Below are 13878 nucleotides of genomic sequence, written 5' to 3'. Positions count from 1 at the left end.
GTGTGTGCCCAGGTTATACCAAGACTGGCATGTCTGGGAATAATGTGTGCCCAGGTTATACCAGGACTGACGTGTCCAGGAATAGTGTGTGCCCAGGTTATACCAGGAGACCAAGAGAAAGAAAAAGATCATGTCCATAGAAATGGGAGCACCTCAGACCTCAGGGCTGTATGGTACTGTGATATCAGTAGTCCTCTGCGTGTGTACACTTTGGACCGCTCTATTTGAGGTTGAGAGAGTTTTTTCTTATATAGTGCATGTTTATATACTACCTTGTTTGGGAATTACTGCATTTGTTCATGCTTATATATCTTTGTCTGTTTGGGAGGGGATTGGGTTGTGGGTTGTTATTTTCCCTATATTAGGATATGACTGCTGTGTTTCTTGGTGCTGTATTTTTAAATGTTTTTAATTCTGTTTTTTTGTGTGTGGTATTCAGTTATACTGATCAATAAAGAATTTTGTATTTTTTGATTTTGGTCTGAGGTGCTCCCATTTCTATGGACATGATCTTTTTCTTTCTCTTGGTCTCGCTGTAGTTTGTCAAGTCCAGGGTGAGCCCCAGTGTATTACTGCTTAGTTATACGCATTTGGTGGTGCCCTCCACCTGTCTCTATTTCTATCTACAGGTTATACCAGGACTGACGTGTCCAGGAATAATGTCCCCAGGTTATACCAGGACTGACGTGTCCAGGAATAGTGTGTACTCAGGTTATACCAAGACTGACGTGTCCAGGAATAGTGTGTGCCCAGGTTATACCAGGATTGACTGACGTGTCCGAGAATAGTGTGTGCCCAGGTTATACCAAGACTGACGTGTCCGGGAATAGTGTCCCCAGGTTATACCAAGACTGACGTGTCCAGGAATAGTGTGTGCCCAGGTTATACCAGGACTGACGTGCCCAGGAATAGTGTGTGCCCAGGTTATACCAGGATTGACTGACGTGTCCGAGAATAGTGTGTGCCCAGGTTATACCAAGACTGACGTGTCCGGGAATAGTGTCCCCAGGTTATACCAAGACTGACGTGTCCAGGAATAGTGTGTGCCCAGGTTATACCAGGATTGACTGACGTGTCCGAGAATAGTGTGTGCCCAGGTTATACCAAGACTGACGTGTCCGGGAATAGTGTCCCCAGGTTATACCAAGACTGACGTGTCCAGGAATAGTGTGTGCCCAGGTTATACCAGGACTGACGTGCCCAGGAATAGTGTGTGCCCAGGTTATACCAGGACTGACTGACGTGTCCGAGAATAGTGTGTGCCGAGGTTATACCAGGACTGACGTGTCCGGGAATAGTGTGTGCCCAGGTTATAGCCACACTCACTTATGTCCTAGGCTTCAGCTCTGCTATATCTGTAACACATGGTGCTCCGTGCTGCCTGGTATAACATGGTCTTGCAGAGCCTCAGTCTTCCAATCCTCGCCTATTAAATGATGAATGACTGATGATGCATTTGTCCCTTCCAGCAGTGGAGGGGTTAAGACCGTCATTTCTACAGATGAGGGGGATGCAGAAGAATAAAGAGGCTTTAAATTCGCTTGTTCGCGCTATTCATCCGTGATGGCACAGACACAGAATTACCGCCGTCCTGGAGAGCGCGCGTTTACATTTTTTTTTGTCTGTGCCATAAAATTGCAGGAAGTTGGCAGGAGAAGACCACTAAAAGGAGCAATTTGGGCTCACAGGAGCCTGCGAGTATAGAGGCTGCTGCTCGCACATCTCTGCTAAACAACCGCTACCTAAAGAGACTGGCAGGGGAGCGGGTCCTCTGGTGGAGCGGCAGGGGTGCGGGTCCTCTGGTGGAGCGGCAGGGGAGCGGGTCCTCTGGTGGAGCGGCAGGGGTGCGGGTCCTCTGGAGGAGCGGCAGGGGAGCGGGTCCTCTGGTGGAGCAGCAGGGGTGCGGGTCCTCTGGTGGAGCGGCAGGGGTGTGGGTCCTCTGGTGGAGCAGCAGGGGAGCGGGTCCTCTGGTGGATCGACAGGGGTGCGGGTCATCTGGAGGAGCGGCAGGGGTGCGGGTCATCTGGAGGAGCGGCAGGGGTGTGGGTCCTCTGGAGGAGCGGCAGGGGTGCGGGTCCTCTGGAGGAGCGGCAGGGGTGCGGGTCCTCTAGAGGAGCGGCAGGGGAGCTGGTCCTCTGGAGGAGCGGCAGGGGTGCGGGTCATCTGGAGGAGCGGCAGGGTTCGGGTCCTCTGGGGGAGCGGGTCCTCCGGTGGATCGACCGGGGAGCGGATCCTCTGGAGGAGCGGCAGGGGTGCGGGTCCTCTGGAGGAGCGGCAGGGGTGCTGGTCCTCTGGAGGAGCGGCAGGGGTGCGGGTCCTTTGGTGGAGCGGCAGGGGTGCGGGTCCTCTGGAGGAGCGGCAGGGGTGCGGGTCCTCTGGAGGAGCGGCAGGGGTGCGGGTCCTCTGGTGGAGCGGCAGGGGTGTGGGTCCTCTGGTGGAGCCGCAGGGGTGCGGGTCCTCTGGAGGAGCAGCAGGGGAGCGGGTCCTCTGGTGGATCGACAGGGGTGTGGGTCCTCTGGTGCAGTGGCAGGGGAGCGGGTCCTCTGGAGGAGCGGCAGGGGTGCGGGTCCTCTAGAGGAGCGGCAGGGGTGCGGGTCCTCTGGAGGAGCGGCAGGGGAGCGGGTCCTCTGGTGGATCGACAGGGGTGTGGGTCCTCTGGTGCAGTGGCAGGGGAGCGGGTCCTCTGGAGGAGAGGCAGGGGTGCGGGTCCTTTGGTGGATCGGCAGGGATGCGGGTCCTCTGGAGTAGTGGCAGAGGTGCGGGTCTTCTGGAGTAGCAGCAGGGTAGCGGGTCCTTTGGTGGATCGGCAGGGGAGCGGGTCCTCTGGAGGAGAGGCAGGCGTGCGGGTCCTCTGGAGGAGCGGCAGGGGTGCGGGTCCTCTGGAGTAGCGGCAGGGTTCGGGTCCTCTGGGAGAGCGGGTCCTCCGGTGGATCGACCGGGGAGCGGATCCTCTTGGGAGGCAGGGTAGCGGGTCCTCTGGAGGAGAGGCAGGGTAGCGGGTCCTTTGGTGGATCGGCAGGGTAGCGGGTCCTTTGGTGGATCGGCAGGGGTGCGGGTCCTCTGGAGGAGCGGCAGGGGTGTGGGTCCTCTGGAGGAGCGGCAGGGGTGCGGGTCCTTTGGTGGAGCGGCAGGGGTGCGGGTCCTCTGGAGTAGCGGCAGGGTTCGGGTCCTCTGGGAGAGCGGGTCCTCCGGTGGATCGACCGGGGAGCGGATCCTCTTGGGAGGCAGGGTAGCGGGTCCTCTGGAGGAGAGGCAGGGTAGCGGGTCCTTTGGTGGATCGGCAGGGTAGCGGGTCCTTTGGTGGATCGGCAGGGGTGCGGGTCCTCTGGAGGAGCGGCAGGGGTGTGGGTCCTCTGGAGGAGCGGCAGGGGTGCGGGTCCTTTGGTGGAGCGGCAGGGGTGCGGGTCCTCTGGAGGAGCGGCAGGGGTGCGGGTCCTCTGGAGGAGCGGCAGGGGTGTGGGTCCTCTGGAGGAGCGGCAGGGGTGCGGGTCCTCTGGAGGAGCGGCAGGGGTGCGGGTCCTTTGGTGGAGCGGCAGGGGTGCGGGTCCTCTGGAGGAGCGGCAGGGGTGCGGGTCCTCTGGAGGAGCGGCAGGGGTGCGGGTCCTCTGGAGGAGCGGCAGGGGTGCGGGTCCTCTGGTGGAGCGGCAGGGGTGCGGGTCCTCTGGTGGAGCGGCAGGGGAGCTGGTCCTCTGGAGGAGCGGCAGAGGTGCGGGTCCTCTGGAGGAGCGGCAGAGGTGCGGGTCCTCTGGAGGAGCGTCAGGGGTGCGGGTCCTCTGGAGGAGTGGCAGGGGTGCGGGTCCTCTGGAGGAGCGGCAGAGGTGTGGGTCCTCTGGAGGAGCGTCAGGGGTGCGGGTCCTCTGGAGGAGTGGCAGGGGTGCGGGTCCTCTGGAGGAGTGGCAGGGGTGCGGGTCCTCTGGTGGAGCGGCAGGGGTGCGGGTCCTCTGGTGGAGCGGCAGGGGTGCGGGTCCTCTGGAGGAGCGGCAGGGATGCGGGTCCTCTGGAGTAGCGGCAGGGGTGCGGGTCCTCTGGAGTAGCGGCGGGGGTGCGGGTCCTCTGGTGGAGCCGCAGGGGTGCGGGTCCTCTGGTGGAGCCGCAGGGGTGCGGGTCCTCTGGAGGAGCAGCAGGGGAGCGGGTCCTCTGGTGGATCGACAGGGGTGTGGGTCCTCTGGTGCAGTGGCAGGGGAGCGGGTCCTCTGGAGCAGCGGCAGGGGTGCGGGTCCTCTAGAGGAGCGGCAGGGGTGCGGGTCCTCTGGAGGAGCGGCAGGGGTGCGGTCCTTTGGAAGAGCGGAAGGGGAGCGGGTCCTCTGGAGGAGAGGCAGGGGTGCGGGTCCTTTGGTGGATCGGCAGGGGTGCGGGTCCTCTGGAGTAGCAGCAGGGTAGCGGGTCCTTTGGTGGATCGGCAGGGGAGCGGGTCCTCTGGAGGAGAGGCAGGCGTGCGGGTCCTCTGGAGGAGCGGCAGGGGTGCGGGTCCTCTGGAGGAGTGGCAGGGGTGCGGGTCCTCTGGAGGAGCGGCAGGGTTCGGGTCCTCTGGGGGAGCGGGTCCTCCGGTGGATCGACCGGGGAGCGGATCCTCTGGAGAGGCAGGGTAGCGGGTCCTCTGGAGGAGCCGCAGGGGTGCGGATCCTCTGGAGTAGCGGCAGGTGAGCGGGTCCTCTGGAGGAGAGGCAGGGTAGCGGGGCCTTTGGTGGATCGGCAGGGGTGCGGGTCCTCTGAAGGCGGTGGCTGCTTATTCATGATTTTCTCTACTAGGTTTTGTTGGAAGTAGAAGCAAGCGTCTGTTGATAAATGTGCGTCGGGCATGGGGGGGACCTTGCTATTATGTTGCCATCATCACTGGACCTCTTTGGATATCATTTATACTGATTATTTATTATTATTTATCATTTACTGATGATTATTATTTGTTCTATTTCTGCAATACTTGGTTTATAGATAGGAGGCCGCCGTAGACGCAGCACTATAGAGCACTTTATCTCTTACACTTACAGTGCCTTGTGAAAGTATTCATCCACCTGGAACTTTTCAACCTTTTCTCACATATCAGGCTTTAAACATAAAGATACCAAATGCAAATTTTTGGTGAAGAATCAACAACAAGTGGAACACAATTGTGAAGTTGAACGAAATGTATTGGTTATTTTACAGTTTTTGAGAAATTCAAAAACTGAAAAGTGGGGAGTGCAATATTATTCGGCCCCTTTAACTTAATACTTTGTTGCGCCACCTCTTGCTGCAATTACAAGTCACTTAGGGAATGTCTGTCAGTTTCGTACATGGAGAGACTGAAATTCTCGCCCGTTCTTCCTTGGCAAACAGCTCGAGCTCAGTGAGGTTTGATGGAGATCGTTTGTGAACAGCAGTTTTCAGCTCTTTCCACAGATTCTCCATTGGATTGAGGTCTGGACTGTGACTTGGCCATTCTAACACCTGGATACGTTTATTTGTGAACCATTCCATTGTAGATTTTGCTTTGTTTGGGATCATTGTCTTGTTGGAAGACAAATCTCCGTCCCAGTCTCAGGTCTTTTGCAGACTCCAACAGGTTTTCTTCAAGAATGGTCCTGTATTTGGCTCCATCCATCTTCCCATCAATTTTATCCATCTTCCCTGTCCCTGCTGAAGAAAAGCAGGCCCAAACCATGATGCTGCCACCACCATGTTTGACAGTGGGGATGGTGTGTTCAGAGTGATGAGCTGTGTTGCCTTTACACAAAACATATCGTTTACCATTGTTGCCAAAATGTTCGATTTTGGTTTCATCTGACCAGAGCACCTTCTTCCACATGTTTGGTGTCTCCCAGGTGCCTTGAGCAAACTTTAAACAACACTTTTTTATGGATATCTTTGAGAAATGTCTTTCTTCTTGCCACTCTTCCATAAAGGCCAGATTTGTGCAGTGTATGACTGATTGTTGTCCTATGGACAGACTGTCCCACCTCAGCTGTAGATCTCTGCAGTTCATCCAGAGGGATCATCGGCCTCTTGGCTCCATCTCTCCTCAGTCTTCTCTTTGTGTGAGATGACAGTTTAGAGGGACGGCCGGGTCTTGGTAGATTCGCAGTGGTATGATACTCCTTCCATTTCAATATGATCGCTTGCACACTGCTCCTTGGGATGTTTAAAGTTTTGGAAATCATTTTGTATCCAAATCCGGCTTTAAACTTCTCCACAACAGTATCACGGACCTGCCTGTTGTGTTCCTTGGTCTTCATGATGCTCTCTGTGCTTCACACAGAACCCTGAGACTATCACAGAGCAGGAGCCTTTATAGACTTGATTACACACAGGTGGATTATATTTATCATCATTAGGCATTTAGGACGACATTGGATCATTCAGAGATCCACAATGAACTTCTGCACTGAAAGGAAAGGGGCCGAATAATATTGCACGCCCCACTTTTCAGTTTTTGATTTTCCACAAAAATTTAAAATAACCAATAAATTTCTATCAACTTCACAATTGTGTTCTACTTATTGTTGAGTCTTCACTAAAAATTTACATTTGGTATCTTTATGTTTGAAGCATGATATGTGGGAAAAGGTTGAAAAGTTCCAGGGGGACGAATACTTTCGCAAGGCACTGTATACGTGATGGGTTTATGATTTTGTATACACACTCTGGTATAATACAATGTAAATGTATCTATACGTCATCTTTATCATTATACCTTTGGTTCCAGTCTCCCATATGATGTGTAATACATAATGACTTCTCTTCTTACTGGCAAGATACTTACTATTACGATTATTGCCAGTCGTCCCCCATTGTCTCTCATTACCTGTGGTGTTCCATTCTTTTATATGGTTTTAATTGTGTTGGTTATATGTACTAAACAAAAATTGCTATGATTTTATATGGTTTGCATCTCTTCTTATTTTTGGTGTTTTTCCTAATTATGATTCATACTAGCCCCCATATGTATAAATTGTTATTTTAGGTATTTATTTGGGAGTATGCCAATTGCCTCTTCAGAGAAAAAGAGGACTTGAACTCTATAGCGCCACCTGTTGGAAGTAGCGATCCTACAAGTCACAATCAACCCTTTAACGGGTCTTGCTATATGACTTAGGATAAAAGCCAAATCAGTATCTCAATTCGCAGACACGGTGTTTCGGGCTGTTGACCCTCGTCAGTGCGAAGCATGAGAACTGATTTCCCAGAGGTGCATTGCACGGCGAATAAGCCTCCTTACCTTGACAACCTAGAGCAGGAATGTCACTCTCCACAAGGAGAAACCTTACCTATTTGGGAGTAGAAATAGGGAGACAAATATGCAGTCAAGTCGCCGTTTCTGACAGCATTTACCGCAATTTCAGACTCGTACAGATGTAGGTCTTGGTTGTAGGATCCCACATGGGAACATCCCTTTAATTGACCCTCCGAGGCCTGCACCAGTAACATTCAGCCCATTGCAGTGTAAGGTACGGCCTTGTATCCCGTGTCATGCGCTGGACAGAGGCTTGTGATGTCTGACTTGGCCTGAGACAGGAGGAAGCTTAGAGTGACTCCTCTGGGCAGCTCCACCCCCATGACTCCTCTAAGTGCTTTCACCCCATAACTCCTTTTACTTGTCTCCACCCCATGACTCCTTTACTTGCCTCCACCCCATGACTCCTTTACTTGTCTCCACCCCCATGACTCCTCTAAATGCCTCCACCCCATGACTCCTTTACTTGTCTCCACCCCCATGACTCCTCTAAATGCCTCCACCCCATGACTCCTCTAAGTGCTTCCACCCCATGACTCCTTTACTTGTCTCCACCCCATGACTCCTTTACTTGCCTCCACCCCATGACTCCTTTACTTGTCTCCACCCCCATGACTCCTCTAAATGCCTCCACCCCATGACTCCTTTACTTGTCTCCACCCCCATGACTCCTCTAAATGCCTCCACCCCATGACTCCTCTAAGTGCTTCCACCCCATGACTCCTTTACTTGTCTCCACCCCATGACTCCTTTACTTGTCTCCACCCCCATGACTCCTCTAAATGCCTCCACCCCATGACTCCTTTACTTGTCTCCACCCCCATGACTCCTCTAAATGCCTCCACCCCATGACTCCTCTAAGTGCTTCCACCCCATGACTCCTTTACTTGTCTCCACCCCATGACTCCTTTACTTGCCTCCACCCCATGACTCCTTTACTTGTCTCCACCTCCATGACTCTTCCTAGCGCTCCACCCCATGACTCCTTTACTTTTCTCCACCCCCATGACTCCTCTAAATGCCTCCACCCCATGACTCCTCTAAGTGCTTCCACCCCATGACTCCTTTACTTGTCTCCACCCCATGACTCCTTTACGTGCCTCCACCCCATGAAATAAAGGGGATGGGAGAACTACAATACCCAGATAGATTAGCGAAATTAGGATTATTTAGTCTAGAAAAAAGACGACTGAGGGGCGATCTAATAACCATGTATAAGTATATAAGGGGACAATACAAATATCTCGCTGAGGATCTGTTTATACCAAGGAAGGTGACGGGCACAAGGGGGCATTCTTTGCGTCTGGAGGAGAGAAGGTTTTTCCACCAACATAGAAGAGGATTCTTTACTGTTAGGGCAGTGAGAATCTGGAATTGCTTGCCTGAGGAGGTGGTGATGGCGAACTCAGTCGAGGGGTTCAAGAGAGGCCTGGATGTCTTCCTGGAGCAGAACAATATTGTATCATACAATTATTAGGTTCTGTAGAAGGACGTAGATCTGGGGATTTATTATGATGGAATATAGGCTGAACTGGATGGACAAATGTCTTTTTTCGGCCTTACTATGTTACTATGACTCCTTTACTTGCCTCCACCCCATGACTCCTTTACTTGCCTCCACCCCATGACTCCTTTTTCTTGTCTCCACCTCCATCACTCCTCCTAGCGGCTCCACCCCATGACTCCTTTACTTGTCTCCACCCCCATGACTCCCCTGAGCGGCTCCACCCCCATGACTCTTCACATGTAATTACACTTTAGGGTGTGCTCTTTTATTTTTCTATGTTATCAGCCACGATATGGCCTGATTACTGTCCTGGATAAGAAGTTGGTGGAGGTTCAAGGACAGAAATTCTCATGACGGGTTCCTTTAAATGTGAAACTTCCAGAAATCTGCTATCGTGTATTATTGGATTTGCTGAATTATAATTCCGTTCTGTCTGAGAAATTCCAGACTTAAGTGAGAAAACGTCCTCGCCGGTCGCCTCGTCAGCGCAAGGAAGCCAATTAGTTTTTGGTTGAAAACCCAAAGGAAAACTTAATCTGCCAGCAAAATATTTACTCCTGCCGCTCGTCCAGCAGCGCCGGGTGCGATGGTCTGCGGAGACCCCGGCACTAACAGCTGCTCTAGTTACAGGGATAGGAAGAAACCCAAGACGCTCCAATACTGTGCCAGACTCGGATCTCGCATCCTGAGCTGCTCCCTCTGATTATCCAGGGGGGACAACAACTTCCATCATCTCCTTCCACCGTTTAGTCTTTGAATTCTGCCAGTCGGAGTCCATTAATGTTTCAGTTAATGGGAATTGGCCCAGAGATGTCTTCTCTGAATGTGAACTGTGGCCAGACCGCTGTCAGAGCGTCGCACATCAGCCCAGGTGTTATCAAAGGCCCAGACATGCGGGGGGAAAAAAACCTTACCGTCTTCCCAAATGCAAATCCATGGTGTCAGTATTGGCAGCGCTGGTGCCGCGCTCTGCCAGCTGTTTTATCACTGTCGCTTCAGTAGCTTTCAAGAGGCGCAATGTCCATCACAATGACGGGCACAATCCGGAGTGGCAGCACCTGCGACACTAACAAAAGTTCTCGTATTTTTGCATTTTGTAGAGGGGAGCAGAGAAGAGGCCACCTGTATTTCTTGGGAAGTTTCCAAATGTAATTTAAGTGCTGTGTGCGATTTAATTGGTGAGGGAGCAAGCGGCACCGAGGAGCCCAGACACGTGAGCACAGTTCTGTCCGCAGTTCTCTACTCATATATAGCAGAGCTGAGCTTGTCAATCAACTCTGGAGGAGGTTGGGACACTTTTCCATAACTCTATAAAAATACAGATGCCATAGAACATTTAGTAAATGGCAGTCCCATGTAACTCCAGCGGTAACACGGTGATTTGTCTGCCCCCTTGTCAGGAACAGCAATCCTCTGCCTCCAATTGTCAGGACAATTCCACAACTGACTGACGATTGATGGACGAGGCCGCGGCTGCTCACAGGACTGCATCACATAAAAATAAAAGGGGCAAACAAAAGAAAGTTACTAGACCTGAGGTCACAGGAGCAGAACTTGTGTAACTGAGTGCTCCAAGGAAATGGTGCGGTGTTACATCTCATTGTATCTCCCAGCACTGAGCAATGGCGCTAAGTCAGAACCCGCTTGTACCAGGTACGAGTCACATCCATTCTGACCTAAGATGAGGCAGGTAAATGACATGCAGCTCCGGTACCAAAAACTAGTAGATCAATGATCTTAATGAGATCTGCCCCCCTGTAGGTCCCTGGCAGGGGATATTTCCCCTATGATGATTTTAGCTTTCTATAGATATGAGACATGGCATAGCCAACCTTACCCATCAGATCAGTATTAATTCTGGACTGATGCACAGATGGCACAGCGATGCAAGGAAATGTGTTGTGTGCATCATGAGCCCTAAAATATATACTGTACATATCTTTAGGACCCACACTTGTCACAAAAAAAAACAAAACAATATTCATACCTGGTATCTGCTCCATCCCAGCCACCTGTTTTGCTTTGAAGACCGGAAGAGTTATTTACACAGGAGAGAAAAAGTATCACCACACAACTGTTATGCTTGCACCCAGACTGGTTGGCGCGAGCGTGCGGGGTGTGGTCCCACTGTGCCACAAACCAGACTACCCTGCAAGAGGCGTGACTAAGTAGCTACCTTGGTGTTCACTGGAGCCTCTGATGGTGAGGTCAGGCTTGTGCAGCAGGTAGCTGCCAGGTACCACTCCAGGGTGGTGTCTGGTGTGACTGCTGATCCCACCAGGGGACGGAATACTAGGACAGGAGCAGTCAACGGGCTTGACTGGCAGACACGGCTGAGACACTGGCAGGACAGACAGGCACGGCAGGTATTCTGGCAGGATATGTACTGACTTGGTGGGGACAGGAATACAGGTAGGTATATGGAAACAGGTAGGGGCCTGTTCAGACTGGAGGGTATATGGGAACAGTTAGGGACCTGTTCAGGCTGAAGGGTATGTGGGAACAGGTAGGGACCTGACCAGCAGGCGAGCGAGCTGAACCTCAAGGAACGGATGCAAGGCAGAACCGCTAGGAGCGGAGCAAGGCAGAACCAGAAGGAGCGGAGCAAGGCAGAACCACAAGAAGCAGAGCAAGGCAGAACCCGCAAGAAGCAGAGCAAGGCAGAACCAGAAGGAGCGGAGCAAGGCAGAACCACAAGGAGCGGATGCGAGGCAGAACCGCAAGGAGTGTATGCAAGGCACAACTGCAAGGAGCGTATGCAAGGCAGAACCGCAAAGAGTGTATGCAGGGCAGAACTGCAAGGAGTTGAGCAGGGCAGAGTGGGACCGTAGAGCGAAAGCAGAGCGGGACCGCAGAGCAAGGGACGAGAGCAGGGCAGATGGAGAGGACACGAGGAAACTCACAGCAGGGAAAGGAAGCCAAAGACAAGGAGACTAATAGACTGAGGTTAGGACTGAGTTCAGACAAGGTTAGGTACAGGATAAGGTACAGGAATAGGAGACAGTACAGACAAGGACGTACAAGGGAACAGATACTGGACAAGGACACAGGCCTGAGAATGCAGTCCTCAAGGAGGCGGAAACCTAGGACACAAAGCGCACGGTAACAGGTCTGGGAATGCAGCCCCCAGAGAAGGCAAAAATGAGACAGAACCTGGCACCTCAGCAGCAAGACACTGACTGAGGGAAAAAGTTGCTCAGGCATCCTCCTATGGGCGGGGATGCCTTAAGTACCAGAGGCCTCTTGACAATTGGCTGGGGACAACTTAGGAAGATGCACAGTGACTCAATATGCAACTATGCACACAGCTAGGAAGTATGCAGAGAGCAGGCAGGAGACAAGAGGCACCCAGCATGGAGCTGGCAGGAGACAGAACTCGCAGCATGGCCCAGAGTAGTGAGTAAGTTGGTGTGTAAGGCAGGTGGGGGATGGGAGGCCATGCAGTAATGCTGACACGGTTGTTACAACAGCCTATTGTTTCCTCTATGTACAGATTCCATGTCTTCTTTCCATCAGACAACCTACTTCAATTACCTGTTCACAGCAGGGGGTCATTGACTATTATGGACCTAACGGAGTGTTTGCTCTTTTTTAATTTACAATTTATAATGAAGCCATGCTTTTATGCTTACTATGAGGGTGACATCCCCTCTCAATAGATAGTTTAAGAGATTGTCCCTATTTTACCATTACATTTATGACACCCCTCCAAACTCCTCTGATCCCTTCCTCTAGACTCAGTGGTCCTCTAGACTCCTCTATTTTCCATCCTCCTGACTCCTCAGCCCTCCCTCCCGCTCCACACTGCTCATCCTCCTCTTCCTCCAGATTTCCTTGCCTTCCCTCCTTCTAGACTCCTCAAGCCTCCCTCTTCCTCCAGACTCCTCTGTCCTCCTCCATACTCCCATGTTCTCCTCGTACTCCTCTGTTCTTTTGCCTACACATGCCTCTGTCCTCCCTCCTCTTGCACAAGCCTCTGTCCTCCCTCCTCTTGCACAAGCCTCTGTCCTCCCTCCTCTTGCACACGCCTCTGTCCTCCCTCCTCTTGCACACGCCTCTGTCCTCCCTCCTCTTGCACACGCCTCTGTCCTCCCTCCTCTTGCACACGCCTCTGTCCTCCCTCCTCTTGCACACGTCTCTGTCCTCCCTCCTCTTGCACACGCCTTTGTGCTCCCTCCTCTTGCACATGCCTCTGTCCTCCCTCCTCTTGCACATGCCTCTGTCCTCCCTCCTCTTGCACATGCCTGTCCTCCCTTCTCTTGCACCATTCCCTGTCCTCCCTCCTCCTCCCCACTCCTTTGTCCTTCTTTCTCCTCAACACTCCTCTATCCTCCCTCCTCTTGCACATTCCTCTGTCCTCCCTCCTCTTGTACACACCTCTGTCCTCCCTCCTCTTGCACACTCCTCTTTCCTCCTTTTCCACACTCTTCTATATTCCCTCCTCCACAGGAACACTACTTTGTGCTCTCTCCTCTGTCCTCCCTCCAGACTCCTCCTCCACACCTTCTTTCTCCTCCACATTCCCCCACACACTCCTCTGTCCTCCATCCACACTCCTGTCCTTCCTTCTCCTCTGTCCTCCCTTTACACCCCTCTGTTCTCCCTCCACACGCTTCTGTGCTTCCTCACCACTCATCTGTCCTTCTTTATGCCCCACACTCCTTTATCATTCTTTCTCCTCCACACTGCTCTGTGCTCCCTCCACACTCCTCTCTCCTTCCCCTTCACACTCATCTGTCCTTCTTTCTTCTCCACACTCCTCTGTTGTCCCTCCACGCTACTTTGTATTTTCTCCGCACTCATCTCTCCTCTCTCCACTCTCCTCTGTCCTCTCTCTGCTCTCCTCTGTCCTCTTTCCTCTCTCCGCGCTCCTCTGTCGTCCCTCCGCTCCTCTGTCCTCTTTCCTCTCTCCGCGCTCCTCTGTCCTCTTTCCTCTCTCCGCGCTCCTCTTTCCTTTTTCCTCTCTCCGCGCTCCTCTGTCCTTTTTCCTCTCTCCGCGCTCCTCTGTCCTCTCTCCGCACTCCTCTGTCCACTCTCCGCGCTCCTCTGTCCTCTTTCCTCTCTTTGCACTTCTCTGTCCTCTCTCCGTGCTCCTCTGTCCTTGTTCCTCTCTCCGCGCTCCTCTGTCCTCTTTCCTCTCTCCGCGTTCCTCTGTCCTCTT

General features: G+C 52.8%; 1 protein-coding gene across 4 annotated transcripts in view; it reads left to right on the top strand.

Annotated features, from left to right (window-relative positions):
• KIRREL3 (kirre like nephrin family adhesion molecule 3) overlaps positions 1-13878 on the top strand; it is an 800965-nt gene that overhangs the window by 581135 nt on the left and 205952 nt on the right. The gene's annotated exons all lie outside the window — the stretch shown is intronic.

This window comes from Ranitomeya imitator, chromosome 10 (assembly GCF_032444005.1).
Source record: "Ranitomeya imitator isolate aRanImi1 chromosome 10, aRanImi1.pri, whole genome shotgun sequence".
Taxonomy (NCBI): Eukaryota; Metazoa; Chordata; class Amphibia; order Anura; family Dendrobatidae; genus Ranitomeya; species Ranitomeya imitator.
The sequence above is the reverse complement of the archived record's forward strand: the minus strand, read 5'-3'. Positions and strand labels throughout refer to the sequence as shown.